At 42.1% G+C, this 15,085-nt stretch overlaps 1 long non-coding RNA gene across 1 annotated transcript; it reads left to right on the top strand.

Annotated features, from left to right (window-relative positions):
* The first annotated feature begins 741 nt into the window (after positions 1-741).
* Positions 742-14,407, top strand: LOC306930436. Its single transcript, XR_013790889.1, has 4 exons — positions 742-795; positions 5,141-5,246; positions 10,568-10,700; positions 13,031-14,407. It is a non-coding gene; the product is annotated as an uncharacterized lncRNA (long non-coding RNA).
* The last annotated feature ends 678 nt before the right edge of the window (positions 14,408-15,085 follow it).

Below are 15,085 nucleotides of genomic sequence, written 5' to 3'. Positions count from 1 at the left end.
ACACACACACACACACACACACACACACACACACACACACACACACACACACACACACACACACACACACACACACACACACACACACACACACACACACACACACACACACACACACACACACACACACACGGACGGAGTGCAAAACATACTCTCTCCCCATGCCTTTGGCCTGGTGGAGACAATAAATAGTGCAGTGACAGAACAGAAGCAGTGAAGAGTTTCACAAAAGGCATGGATGATTATCCGTGCAGAAATGAATGCAGTCCACTAGGGGGCACTGTCACACAGGAGAAACAACACAGTAGGTGTAGAGCAGGTATGTTTCTGAAAAGAGTAGGCTAAATAGAAAGCAGGATTTCTACAGGTTGGCTTACTGCCGAAAACCACCAAGAGTACTACCAAATAATCAATAGACCTGATATCCTTTACACATGTACTTTACAACGTTTACATAGTTTCATTGTATCCGTAAAACTGACTGTAAGAGCCATATGATACATGTATGTTTGCTTTAGTAGTAGGCTACTCATTTGATGACGTGAAGTCTTAATTTGCAAATGAGTTGTAGAAAATTAAATGAAAAATAAATCCTATAAAATCACAAACAATTTCGTGAGAATAAATTAATCATCATCTGTACAAAAGTCCCGTGAAAGATTAGGGAAAGAATGATCGGAGAATCTGTGATCTGCTTGTTGAGCCTCTTTGATAATCGATTGGTCTCCCCTGCAGAGGAAGAAGGGAACAACCCCTCTCGTCTGATTATATTTATCTGCACTAAGCGCCAAAGCGGTGAGTCAAAGCTGTGTTTATTATTATTATTGGTTGATAATAATCTTTGTTTGTGTATTTTATTATTGCTGCTCCCCGTTAGCCACCGTTAGCAGCCTATGTTAACGTTACAACTGCCCTGATAACAGTCATAACGCAACTTCACCTTGTTTTACGCACTCCATTTAAAACGGTAACGTCTACAATACATCACTCACATGTCAAAGTTTTCACCGCAGAGCCACGGATGTTACATAAGTCCTCGGGTGGGTATAAGTACCCATATCTTCCTTATTGTTCAATAAAAAGCATTTGAATCCGATTGGTGGCCATTTTCTCAGTTTTCTCGCCATATGCTTTCAACTACGCTACCTTATCGTCTGACAGGTGTATTGCACTCTGATTACATTATAACTCTATGAGACAATTGGCCACCGATCGGATTAAAATACTTTTTATTCAACGATAAGGAAGATACGGGTACTTATACCCCCCGAGTACTTATGTAACATCCGTGGCTCTGGGATGAGAACTTTATATTAGACATCTGATCGTTTATGTAGACGTTAATGTTGTAAATGGAACAAGTGCGTAAAACAGGTTGACGTTCCGCCATGACGCTCGTGACAGCTCGTGACCCAAATAAACAAGCTACGACTACATTGTAGCCACTACAACGTTGTAGTCTTAGCTTGTTTATTTGGGCTTGCTTCCTAGTGGTTCTTGATTGATTGATTGATTGATTGAATGCAAAAGAAAAGCACAGATCCATGCAAAAGGGTAAATACAAGAAAGATTGATTGATTGAATTTTGTATTCAGTTTGTAAACAGAAACAGTTTCCATTGGGGTCGGGTATACAATAATATACAACATGTGCAAAGACATCACATAAACAAGCTCTAATCAAAAAGAAAAACATGTGAAGGCTACAGTAAACAGTTGGGGATTGGGGGCATATTTCTGGTGATAAGCTCAGACCAGCTGTAGAATCAGAAATCTTTATTGTCGCATTATATTACAAGGTGGGTGACATTTTTGGTTGTGCAGGCTCATAATTGCAGTTAAAAAGATAAAGAGAGAATAGCATGAAGTGCGTAGTAGCCTACATATGACTTCTCCAGGCGCCGGAGACAGTAGAGTCGTTGTTCAGTACAGTAACTCTACGGGTACTGTACTGTACTTTGCAGTACTATACTGTACTTCGTAGTACTGTACTGTACTCTACTGTTCTTCGTAGTACTGTACTGTACGTACTTCGTAGTGTGTGTGTGTTAGGCTGCGCAACAGTGACATTTGGTGATGAACAAAACGATGTTGATGATTAACGATTTAATTGTTTTTGGCTTCATAATCACAAATCGCACAGGGCAGATATAACAAATTAAATATACAAAGAGATAACTGACAATTTTATACTTTAAAAAAAGAAACGTATAAATAGCGGAAATAGCAGATCTACAAGCTTACAACACATGTTAGAACCGCTGTAGAGGCTCCAACGCATAATATCTGGGTGGGGCATGTATTTCCAATTTGCATCGTTCCAAGTAGGCCAGTGCACCGCTGTAGAGGCCCCATGGGCACCGCTCTAGTTTCTGAAAATGATGCATTCTCTATGGAGCTGCCAGAGAGAAAGATTTGTTTTGAAAAGAGCAGATCTACAAGCTCACAACACGTCACATGGCGACACTTGGTGAGATGTACAGTAGATGAACTTTGTGTTAATTCCTTCCGTTTTGAAAAGAGCAAAATGGTTATTACAAGTAACAAGTTGCTTATTAACGACGCATTTTAGTTTGATTATTCATATTTGTAAGTTATTCATTAAGACTCATACTTCCTTAAATGATTGGTTTAACCTGTTTAAGAAGAAAACATGGACATTGTTGTCGTAGCGATAGCGTTTTTTCCCACCCTAAACATGATCATCAGATATTAAGGAGGAAGAATGTTTTCATGAAAATGTACAGTATGTGCTAAAAATGTAATTTGTATGTGGACACGCCCACCAGTTCATTAAGTATGCCTGGTTTGCCTGGTGGGTGGTGATGGGTTGTGATCCACCTGAACTGAAGCCGCACCCACAGCTGTGGTTGTATGTTAAAGGGGGAGGGGTTAAAGGAGGGGATGATATTGTGGTGTCACTATTGTTAGATCAATTCTGACATGTTGTTTACACGTCATGTCAAGTTGGCCACTCCATCATATTCTGTTGGTCAACTCAGATAGAACTTTGGCTCAGACCGTGTTCCATATAGGTCATATTTGGTCATCTTGCCCTTTTTATCATCATTTTACTCTTAGCCTACTGCCTGTTTACTCCGGGTTGTTCTCCTTATCCTATTTATGTCATGTCACCATCCACGTGCCTAATCATCTCAGCCCTATATTATCATTTATATTATTTTGTCATATTTATATTATGGATTTCCTAATGCCACATTCAGATTTAATATCATATATCTTGTTGACTCCTTATTCGGTCTCCATACTGTCTGTCCCCAGGCAAGTTAACTCGCATACTGAGAGGCCTGTTTTGATTTGAGACATGTATTTGACCTTGGTGCCTAGTGAGAAAGTAGATAGGAGTATTTCTCTCTGTCGAAAGTTTACAGCTAGCAGGGAAAGAATGTTATCTTCAGGTTGCCATAGCAACGCCAGCCTCTGTGCTTTCCCGGTCTATGGCCCTCAATGACAGAACCAAGGAAGATGTCACGATACCAGTCTCATCATCCATGTGCTGGTCCAATGAGCGCTCGACAACCAGCGCCACTGTGGGATATTGCGGAAATTAACTATCTATTGAGCCAATGAACGTTTATCAACAACTGACGTGATCTGCAGTATAAGCCAGGAAGATACTGTGAAAGGTTCAGTTCGGATCCATATTGGAACAATTGAATACTCTAAATTATAGTGATGTATTGTACTATTATTATTATTATCTGAACCATGTAGCACATTTTCTATGTAAATTGACTTTATTACCTACTAAAAATTACAGTTAAAACCTTAAACTTCCTCTCAGAACTTTATTTCGTCTGTCTCCAATTCGTTTTTAAGGTATCCTTCTATTTTTTATGGTACCGTGGCTGTCATTCAAGATTCAAAGGGCTACTCAGTGTACTCACTCATTTTTAAGGTAAATACAGCACAGTATTTGGTCTCCCTGCTGGGTTATTGAAGATATATATATTTACAGTCCTTTCTAATTAGCATTACAGAATAGATATAATTTATTTTTATCCATTAATTGGCCTTTCGCCGTTTATTAATCTATTAATTGATCCTTGGGGTTGCCGGATTTTTATTTCCATTAACTATATCACTGTTTTTTTCATTGGCACGTGTCAAGGTTTCAGCCTCCTTGAAGAAACCCTACAAAGGGCACATAACATCATTGCACATAACCACACCAAGGGGTCTAATGAAGTACTGTCACCTCATAAACACATGAAAAACTGCAAAAATCACGGCACTCCATCTTTAAAGTCAAAGGTTAAAGTCACAAGTATTTGTCACATACATTGCTGTAATCCGCAGCCTTTTAGTTGATCTGATCTGACCCCCCAATCCAACCCTTGATGCTGAGTGCCAAGCAGAGCGGCGTTGGCTCCCATTTTTACAGTCTTTGGTATGACCCGGTCGGGTATCGAACCCCGACCTCCCTGTTTCAGGGTGGACACTCTAACCACAAGGTCACTGAGCTGGTCAAAAAGGCTAAGTCGTGTACAGGGGTTGACACTGAGGTCATGCCCACTTGCCCGAATAGTAAATTGTCCATTATAAAGTAATTCATTTGAATTACCGTTATTATTTATTTATTTTAACTTTGTTACACATCCTCAAGCAGAGATGGATTCAATTTCTGAACGAATTGAAATATATATATATATATATATATATATATCCCAAATTTACCGAAAGAACCATTTAATGAGAATCTAATCTTTTGCAATTTTATCCAATGAGTGTGAGAGAAATTACCGTTACATTTCATATCTCAATTTAATACCTACATAGCTAGGAATTTGATTATGGGTTCACACTTGCTATATATATTTTTAGCAACAGTGAAAACAGCACAATATAGGTAAACAGTGCTCTTATTTTACATTCCACAGACCAGTGGCAAGCACATGGCCACGTTCAGGTGTTTAGATATCTCGTGTTGTGTTTTGGTTGCGTCCCCTCTAAAACAAGCACTTGCCCGGTTGGGCAACCTGAAAGCAAACTCCACCTGCCCGGATGTTGTATTTACGTGCCAGGGGCCGGGGGGGAAACCCTTAGTGTCAACGCCTGCTCTATGAAGCTGCCAGAGAGAAAGGCAGCAAGCAGTATAATTTGAAGTGTCCTCTTTTCAGGGCGTGACATTGTCAGCTGGTTGACCAGATGGAAGGAGCTGGAGGACATGTTAGTGCCCCCTGTGGCCTGGAGGATCGCAGTGATGGACATCCCAGTGAAACAGAGGTTAGTGGATTCAATGTGATCTCCTTCCCCTTGGAAAGGTTCACCTACAATGAGTTCTAGGGATGCCTATTTTGTTTTTTTCGTCTCCACTTATGTGCAACTAAATGTATATCAATGAACCCATTAAAGGCGTAGTGAAATAAAAAATACGTTTTTCACACTTTTAAAAGAAATGGGCAAATTCTCATTTCTGTGTGTTTTTATATCAAAAGTCCATACAAATATTGTTTTAATTACTTCCTGAAAACGTGCTGCGTGATGACGTGTAGAGATACTGTTAAGGCAGTCTGTAGGACACAGGCTCAGACGGACAATACATTAATAATGAGGCAACACAAGAATTCAGAGTTTGGAAGTATGAGGATTTTACTCAAGTAAGGAGCCAAGACTTACATGACCTGTTCATGGTAATGAAAACCCCAGTCTGACTCTCAGAGTAACATAGGATCACAGCCTTTATAGCTTTCACTCTCACAACAGCCAGCCCCCAACATAGCCTCAAGACTTGAGCCTATCACTACAACAAATGAGACAGTAACAGAGTGAAACAAACAGCACCACAGGGGTGTGACAGATTAAATAATCTGTATCTCTGTACTGCAACCTACAGAGAAAAGTTACAGAGATACTCTTTATAAACGGGTGTTATTAAATGTTTACATCCAAATTGCTAGGACATTACACATCAATAAAAGCCAATAAAAATGAAGCTCACCAGTTTGATTCCCATGCTTCATTGTCCTCCTCCACAGCTGGTTTTGATTAAATAACTACTCCGTTTTTAATCTCATTCCAGCATTACTTGTTTTAAACTTAATCATCACGCTAAAATATGTATATAGGTTGTGTATAGGTTAGAAATAATCCGCTGGCTTTTCCCCACGTCTCTCTGTCACTTTGTTTACAAACGAAATTCACATGCAGGAAGTCACAGACTTTGAGACCCCAAAGCCTGGAGGGATGTGACGCTCTGATTGGTTCAGAAACTTCAGAGCCAGCGTTTCAAGCTGAAACTTCAAAATAAAATGTCCACCATTTCCGTTTCCCTACACCTTTAAAGGTGTAATGAAACGGAAATGGTGGACATTTTATTATGAAGTTTCAAACGGTTTCAAGTTGAAACACCGGTCTGAAGTTTCTGAACCAATCAGAGCGTCGCATCCCTTCAGGCGATGGGACGGTAGCTAGGGAGTGTTGCTATGCTATACGCAGCAGCGTGGTGTGTGTTTGTTTACAAATGAAATAGACGGACAACTGTACCCGTTTACTGTTATGTGGCTTATTTCTACCCTATAATGTTTTCAGATACATATTTTAGCGTGATGATTAAGTTGAAACCGAGTAATACACTGTCTGGATGTTATCTGGAATGGGAATAAAAACGGAGGATTTCTGTAATCAATAGCACCTGTGCTGCATGGATGCGCACATATGGAGAGGATACGGGTGAGCTTCATTTTTATTGGCTTTTATCGATGTTGGCCTCGACACATCATCACGCAGCACGTTTTCGTTTTCAGGAAGTAATACAAAAAATATTTGTATGGACTTTTGATATAAAAACACACAAAAATTAGAATTTTCCCATTTTTTTGGCATCCATTGTTAGGTATGCTCATATGATGACCACGGAGATGGTCTAAAAGTGTGAAAAACGTATTTTTAATTTCACTACACCTTTAAGACCTGGATCTCACCTGTGTCTTCTTAGCTTTTAACCACTTTTAACCATTATTTTATACTTTAGCTATTGAAAAATAGCGGATCTAGTGCCATGCTATGAGTTTGTAGATCTGCTATTTTTGAGAAATCGTGAAAACGTGTGCAAATCTTTGCTTCTGGAGAGTCGCCGGAACAAAATATTTTCAGATGGGGGTTGACGGCCAATTACAGTACATTTGAGGTCCTTGACATGAAATAGGTTGAGAACCACTGGTTTTTCAGAAAACTTGTGATTGAGGCCTCGGCCACACCACTCTGGATCTTTTGCAAATCGCACATTTCTCTGTGCGTTTGGGCCTTTCAGCCACACGCAAACGGCGTTTTCGGCCACTCAAACGGAGGTTTTTTTAAACGGATAAATGAGTGAAGATTTTCGAAAATATCGGATCGGTGGAGCTGTGTAGTCATGCGAAACGGAGCTTTTGAGAAACGATGATGTCACCGCTCATTAGCGTGTGAAATGCAGCTTGTGCCTGCATGGGAACTACACAGATATCTATTCAATTGTTCATGTTTATATATCACTGTTAACAACTTAAAAACGTATCATATGTTGCATGATTGCATCAACTGCAGCGAGCAAAGGCAGCTCTGCTGCATCCAATAATAAATATATCAGCCTACAGTGCAGACTGGTGATTTCATATTGGTGTCGAGTGGGAAGCACAACCGATTGTTTTAATTCAAAGTGGTATATATTCTGTGAAATGTTTATCGTCATTCCTCAAGCTCCAAGTGTTGCGTCCACATGCAGCGCGTTGTGAGCTTGCAGATCGTCGGTGCCCCACTCTGTTGCAACAAGCAGAGGTCCTCACAAGTATAGGTAAAACACTGCCAGTCCTCAGCGCAATGGCCCGTGCGCAGAGAAGTTGAGATTTTACTCTTGCTATATTCAGATAATCTTCAACCGATTGTTATAATTCGAAGTGGTATATATTCTGTGAAGTTTATATTTTCATTGGGTGTACAAGTCATGTTTTTAATATGCCTTTATCAAATGATATAGAGAAATGGTAGGGTAGTGCCCAATACAAGCCCTTATAGCCATGCAGCCTATATGATCTGTGGTGCGCTTGCTAGGCTTACACCATAGACTGTAAAAAAAGAAAATAGGCCTACACTCTCTCAATTAAGGATTTTCCCAGAGGTTAATTTCACTGATGTGTACAACCTTTATTCAAATAGTTTCATTTGTATTGGTGCCGAGTGCGAGTTAATTGCGGACCGCTACAGATAAACTGTGGATATTAACCTACCAATAAGGACCCAGGCCAAATGCCATTTTGCAGTAGCCTACACCAACAAGTCTATGCGTGGTGTGTGCATAGCCGCATGTGAAACTATATCGTGCTGTATTTTGCGCTCCATTTCATGGTCATGGTCATGCGAGGAGAGAGAGAGAGAGAGGTGTGAATGGAATCGCATCGTGCGCATAGGCTATATGGCACATCTCTCTCATGTTTAGGTAATTAAGGGCGCACCATTGACTGCATGTCACTGTGCCTACATTCTGACAATGTGCGCGTGAACTTGTATTAGCCTACATTATAACGTGCCACGGTTCCATTTATTATACAGCTCGAAAATATAGCCACTCTACAAGCTCACAACTGGTTGTGGACACTTCCGTCTGACTCTGCTATAAGGCTGTCCCCAAACATTCAAGGTTCGAATGTTCGCTCGTTAGGGTTGGCACTCGAATCTTAATTAATGGGCTTGAACCATTCGTTTTTTTTATTTTTATTTTTTTATTAAATAAAAAATATTATTATTTTTTCCCTTTTTTTATTAACTCAAAAATATATCTCGGCGAGAATGCGATATGAGCATGTAAAAAAAAAAGTAAGTTTCTAGTGCATTCCTGTCAGAAGTTGTGATTTTTTAAAGAAATATCTCCTAGTTCTGCTGTCCCATCTCCCGTGCTTGTAATTTGGTGATTGGCCTGCAGCTGAGGTGAATTGAATGGAATGTCTGACGCGTCTCTCTCACACACACACACACACACACCAGCATGATCGCTGACAGGGGCCATGATATATTAGCATCACAAAAAGCAGGGAACTCTGATCATTGTTAAGCAAAACGGTCACGGAGGATCTGCTTTTGCCCTGTGCCCACTTCACTTCAATGCGCCTCCCAGAATACACAGGTGGAACAAATAACGAGCAATATACGCTGTTTTAGCTGCCTGCCAGCAAGCTCACGTGAGCTTGCAGATCAGCTGTTTTCGCGGACTTGACGGTGTGTGTGTGTGTGTGTGTATGTGTGTGTGTTGGGAGAGACGAGAGAGATTGATAAAGAGCAGGGGAGACGCGCTGCCTCGAGACGGATATCTCAAAGGTTATTTTTTAAATTAATTGGAAACAAATGGTCCGGATGTTCGCTCGGAAATTCCTGCCGAAGTTCGAGTCCAAAAAAAAGGGCTAAGGTACAGCCTTACTCTGCTATTCATTTCTGTGCAGGACTTGCCAAGTCGCCAGAGCAATGGTAAAGTGTCTATCATTTTTTAATTATATGGAGAGAAAAGTCGAGAGTCGGGATCTGGAGATGCACATAGTGTGACATGCTGACAGACAATGAAAGAAACATATACTTCCACTCACAATTTAGGTGGCTTTTAAAATGCGGTACTTATTCCTTCATTAAAAAATATGATTGGCACCTCATAAGTGTAAATATAAAATCAAATATAATATAGCCTACAATTGAAACCTGCTACTGCAGTGATTTTATCCTGTGTTCAATGCGTTTCTGCGTTTGGGTGTGGACTCAGATATCTCTGTCGTATGGGCAGGGATTTTCTCTAAAACGGAGGACGAAAATATCCGTTTTGCAAAAGATCCAGAGTAGTGTGGCCTGGGCCTTAGAAAACATTTGTAGAATCTGATATCAGGTCTTAATGGATTATTATGATATAGAGCAGGGGTTCTCAACCTTACCTTATGGGCTGGGGGACCCCCAAAAATACTTCGGCCATGTCACGCAACCGCCGACCCCCCTGGACCCCCCTCCCCCAGCTCCTATAATTCAAGACATTCCTTGAGAAGATTTACAAAGACTAAAACTAGAAAACTAGTAATTTCCTATACAAACATGTTTCCTACTACGATCGAGGGATACACCCGCAAACCTGCCATGACTTATTAATTGCATACGTTAAGGTCATTAGAAGACATTTTCTAACACTGGTGACTCTCATACTTACTATCTGGCGTGTGCGCATGTACACAGGTAGGCGCGCTGCGTGTGCATGTACACAGGTAGGCGCGCTGCGTGTGCATGTACACAGGTAGGCGCGCTGTGTGTGCATGTACACAGGTAGGTGCGCTGCGTGTGCATGTACACAGGTAGGCGCGCTGCGTGTGCATGTGACGTCATTAAAATACCATTCCCCCAGGGTGAAAAAAAACACCATTACACCACTGGACTTTGGTAATCTATACTATAGCTCTAGTCTAAATCGTGTGTGTGTGTGTGTGTGTGCGTGTGTGCGTGCGTGCGTGCGTGCGTGCGTGCGTGCGTGCGTGCGTGCGTGCGTGCGTGCGTGCGTGCGTGCGTGCGTGCGTGCGCGCGTGCATGTGCGCGCGCGCGCGTAACAGATGTCTACCAGTGACATCCATCTATCCGACTCAGCAGCCCAGAGTCAGGACCTGAGCTCAGCTGCGCCGCCCTGGAGGACTGCTGTCTGCATGACTCCCATCTACTGCACTGATGCTGGGAAACAGACAGGCTGTGAGTAACACACACTTTTTCAGGCCTCATGACATTTAATCCAGGCTTTGTCAAAAGCAGCTCAGTGGCCTTGTAGTTAGAGTGTCCGCCCTGATACTGGGAGGTCGGGGTTCGATCCCCGGCCGCGTCATACCAAAGACTCTAAAAAATTGGACCCAGTGCCTCCCTGCTTGACACTCAGCATCAAGGGTTGGATTGGGGGTAAGTCCCTGCGACATACTAGCGTCATGTCCAGGGGGTGTACTTGTACATCAAGCTGCCTCACGCTACAGAAACAGGAGATAGGCTCCTGCCCCTATGGGCCTCATGGCTCGGCAAGGCTACTTGTCAAAAGCAGAGTACATCCAAGGGAGGTCTGCACACAAGTCAAAGTTGTACGATTTGTCACACATGTGACAAATATACACGTGAAATATGTTCGCCGCATTTGACCCATCTCTTGGAGCGGTGAGCCGCAGCCGTGCCACACTCGCTCCAGAGGGCCACTATATTTCCACACTCGCTCCAGAGGGCCACTATATTTCCACACTCGCTCCAGAGGGCCACTATATTTCCACACTCGCTCCAGAGGGCCACTATAGTTCCACACTCACTCCAGAGGGCCACTATATTTCCACACTCACTCCAGAGGGCCACTATATTTCCACACTCACTCCAGAGGGCCACTATATTTCCACACTCGCTCCAGAGGGCCACTATATTTCCACACTCGCTCCAGAGGGCCACTATATTTCCACACTCACTCCAGAGGGCCACTATATTTCCACACTCACTCCAGAGGGCCACTATATTTCCACACTCGCTCCAGAGGGCCACTATATTTCCACACTCGCTCCTGAGGGCCACTATATTTCCACACTCGCTCCAGAGGGCCACTATATTTCCACACTCGCTCCAGAGGGCCAATATATTTCCACACTCACTCCAGAGAGCCACTATTTCCACACTGAAAATGTTGCGGAAAACTTTCAATATATATTCTTTCACAGCGAATGTTTTTAACTCAAATCTTTGCTTCTGGGGGGGTCCCTGGAACAACATATTTTCAGATGGGAGTCTGCAGCCAAATACATAATTCCACTAACATAGAAACTGTGGATCAGAAAACTGATTTAGATTTGATTGATTTTTGATTGAATATTTTATTAGACAATAAGAAAGAAATGCAAACAGCACAATGTACAGCTAGGCATTTTTTTGTTGGTCCAAAGGGATTTCCGAAGAAAGACCTTGCGGTCTTGTTTCCATTCGGGTCCCATGCACTCACACACATATAGTCAATGAACAATAATGTAAAACAGTAATTTGTCACCTCCTCTCCCTCTGACCTGCTGACAGGTGACATTTTAGGTCTGTTTTAAAGGAGGCCAGTGATTTGCCATTTTTTTAGAATCAGCCTCAGGTCTAAATGGGTTAAAAACAACAGGGTCAATCAAACTGCTTTACAGAAAATGTCAAAGAGACACAAAAGTACACGGTTCGAATCCCGGCTCCTCCTGTCTACATGTCGAAGTGTCCTTGGGCAAGACACTGAACCTCAAATTGCTCCCGATGTTCTGGTTGGTACCTTGCATGGCTTCCGCCGCAATCTGTGTATGAATATGGGTGAATGTAATGCACAATCTATGTAAAGCGCCTTGGATAAAGGCGCTATATAAATGCACCATTTACCATTTATGATATTCGATTCAAACTTTTTTTTTTTTTCATCTGAAACATTTTCTAAATATGAATTTAGGATGGGGTGTCAAAGCGTCTGAAGACAGTAACCAATAAAATCTTAAACTTAACCCTAAAACATACAGGGAGCCAGTGAAGTGAGGCCAGAACGGAGGAAATGTAGTCACACCTCTTCTGGCACCTGTCAGAAGGCGTGCAGCAGCGTTTTGTGACCCGATGCCTCCCTGCGTGGCTCTGACTCATTGAGGGTTGGTATAACCCAATGCCTCCCTGCGTGGTACTGACTCATTGAGGGTTGGTACGCCCAAATACCTCCCTGCGGGGCTCTGACTCAGCTTCGAGGGTTTGTCCCTATGACATCCTAGTCTAACGTTCAGGCAGTATTCTTGTACATCATGGTCGTGGGATGTACTTGTACATCAAGCTGCCTCATGCTACACAAACAGGATCTAGGCTCCTGCCATATGGGCCTCTCGGAAATCGTTGTTTCCCAAGGCTGTTTCCCAGTAGCTTCACATTGGAAATTTGGAATGGAGGTGTTTTGCTGAGTGGAGAATGATCATATTTTCAATCAGAAGAATACATTTGAATTTGAATCAGAAAATACATTGAGTTGTTCTCTGCTGACATAACCTCTCTCCTCCTTCTAGGTCTCTCACTCCTTCCGGTGTGTAAAGAGGTGGTTTCCCCTGAACAGCAGGAGAGGAGTCCCAGTCTGGTCCAGGTGAAACTAGAACCTCCACAGATTAAAGATGAACAGCAGGAGAGGAGTCCCACTCTGGTCCAGGTGAAACTAGAACCTCCACAGATTAAAAAGGAACAGCAGGAGAGGAGTCCCAGTCTGGTCCAGGTAAAACTAGAACCTCCACAGATTAAAGATGAACAGCAGGAGAGGAGTCCCACTCTGGTCCAGGTGGAACTAGAACTTCCGCATATTAAAGAGCAACAGGACGAGGAATTACTTCAAAGACCAGAGAAGACTGCAGGGTCGTCGTTGAAATTAGAAGATGAAGATGATGATGAAAACAGAGAGACGGAGCCTGTAGCCAGCACCTCAACTGAACACATGAAAACGCAAGCTTACATAGAGTACTGGGTACGATCACAACCAACTGGTGATGACCAGCTCCTCTCTTCACACTGTTCTGAATCTGAGACTGAAGACAGTGGAGAGCGGGAGGCCATTGAACAGCAGTCAGCTTTAAATACACTGAAATCACACAAGATACAATGTGTGGAAGGACAAATATTGTCGTTGACAAACAAGCCGCCCCGGGACCCGAAATCATCAAAACAAACGGCATCCATCAGTAGTCAAACAGGAAAGAAAAGCTTTTGTTGTACAGAGTGTGGCAAAGTCTGTGGTAGAAAGGGTGATCTGAAAATACACATGAGGACGACTCATACGGAGGTACAGCCCTTTACCTGTACAGTTTGTAACAAAAGCTTTAGACATGCTGGACATCTGAATACACACATGATTACTCATACAGATGAAAAGCCCTTTGCTTGCACAGTTTGTAGTCAAAGCTTTAAACAAGCTGGAACTCTGAGAACACACATGAGGACTCATACAGGTGAAAATCCCTTTGCTTGTGCCGTTTGTAACAAAACCTTTACCACTAGTGGAAACATGAAGAGACACATGATGATTCATACCGGTGAGAAGCCCTTTGCTTGTGCAGTTTGTAACAAAAGCTTTACCGATAGTGGAAATGTGACGAAACACATGAGTATTCATACAGGTGAAAAACCATTTGTTTGCACAGTTTGTTACAAAAGCTTTAGACGTGCTGGACATCTGAAATCCCACATGATTATTCATACAGATGAAAAGCCCTTTGCTTGCACAGTTTGTAATCAAAGCTTTAACCGTCCTGAGAATCTGAAAGCACACAAATTGATTCATACAGGTGAAAAGTAGGGGTGGGACGATATATCGATATGGCAGTATATCGCCGTGATGTGTGTGTGTGTGTGTGTGTGTGTGTGTGTGTGTGTGTGTGTGTGTGTGTGTGTGTGTGTGTGTGTGTGTGTGTGTGTGTGTGTGTGTGTGTGTGTGTGGTCCTCCCAATATCGTGATATTGATTAGTTAGTAGTAGTAGGCTACCCATTGTAGCAGTCAGTGTTTTACTGTTGGAGGAGGCAAGATTCATGCACTTATTGGCCAGTTTGTGGCACAACAACTGAGATTCATGCACTTATTGGCCAGTTTGTGGCACAACAAATCTTGTAAGAATTTGGAATAAATACATAATTCCAGATTTTGCCGTTTATGGTTATTTTTTCATTTTCAGTTACAGATATCGTGATATAGCATTGATGAAATCTCTTGCAATATATTGAATATCGCAATATATCGAATATCGTGATATTATTATGATTATGGAGGGCCTAATATCACCACAGATATCGTATCGTGAGGTATCGCCGAGATTTTTGTATTGAAATTTGGCCAGTAACTGATCGTCAGGTGGAGCTGAGCGTCACCAGAAATGAGATGGAAGGTAATTTAAAAAAGACAATACCTAGTAAGGATGTTGAGGGGCTACATGCTTCTCTGGCAAAACATAGCCCATTTTATTTGTGCCTGCGTTCATTTTTGTTTCTTTTTCTTTTCTTTTTTTGTAGCGAATGACATCAAGTAAGTAATTCAAATGAAAGAATTGTAACTATCAGTACACAACTGTCACATTACTGCATAT

Source organism: Electrona antarctica, assembly GCF_951216825.1.
Source record: "Electrona antarctica genome assembly, chromosome: 9".
Classification (NCBI taxonomy): Eukaryota; Metazoa; Chordata; class Actinopteri; order Myctophiformes; family Myctophidae; genus Electrona; species Electrona antarctica.
This window is presented reverse-complemented; position numbering and strand designations above follow the sequence as displayed.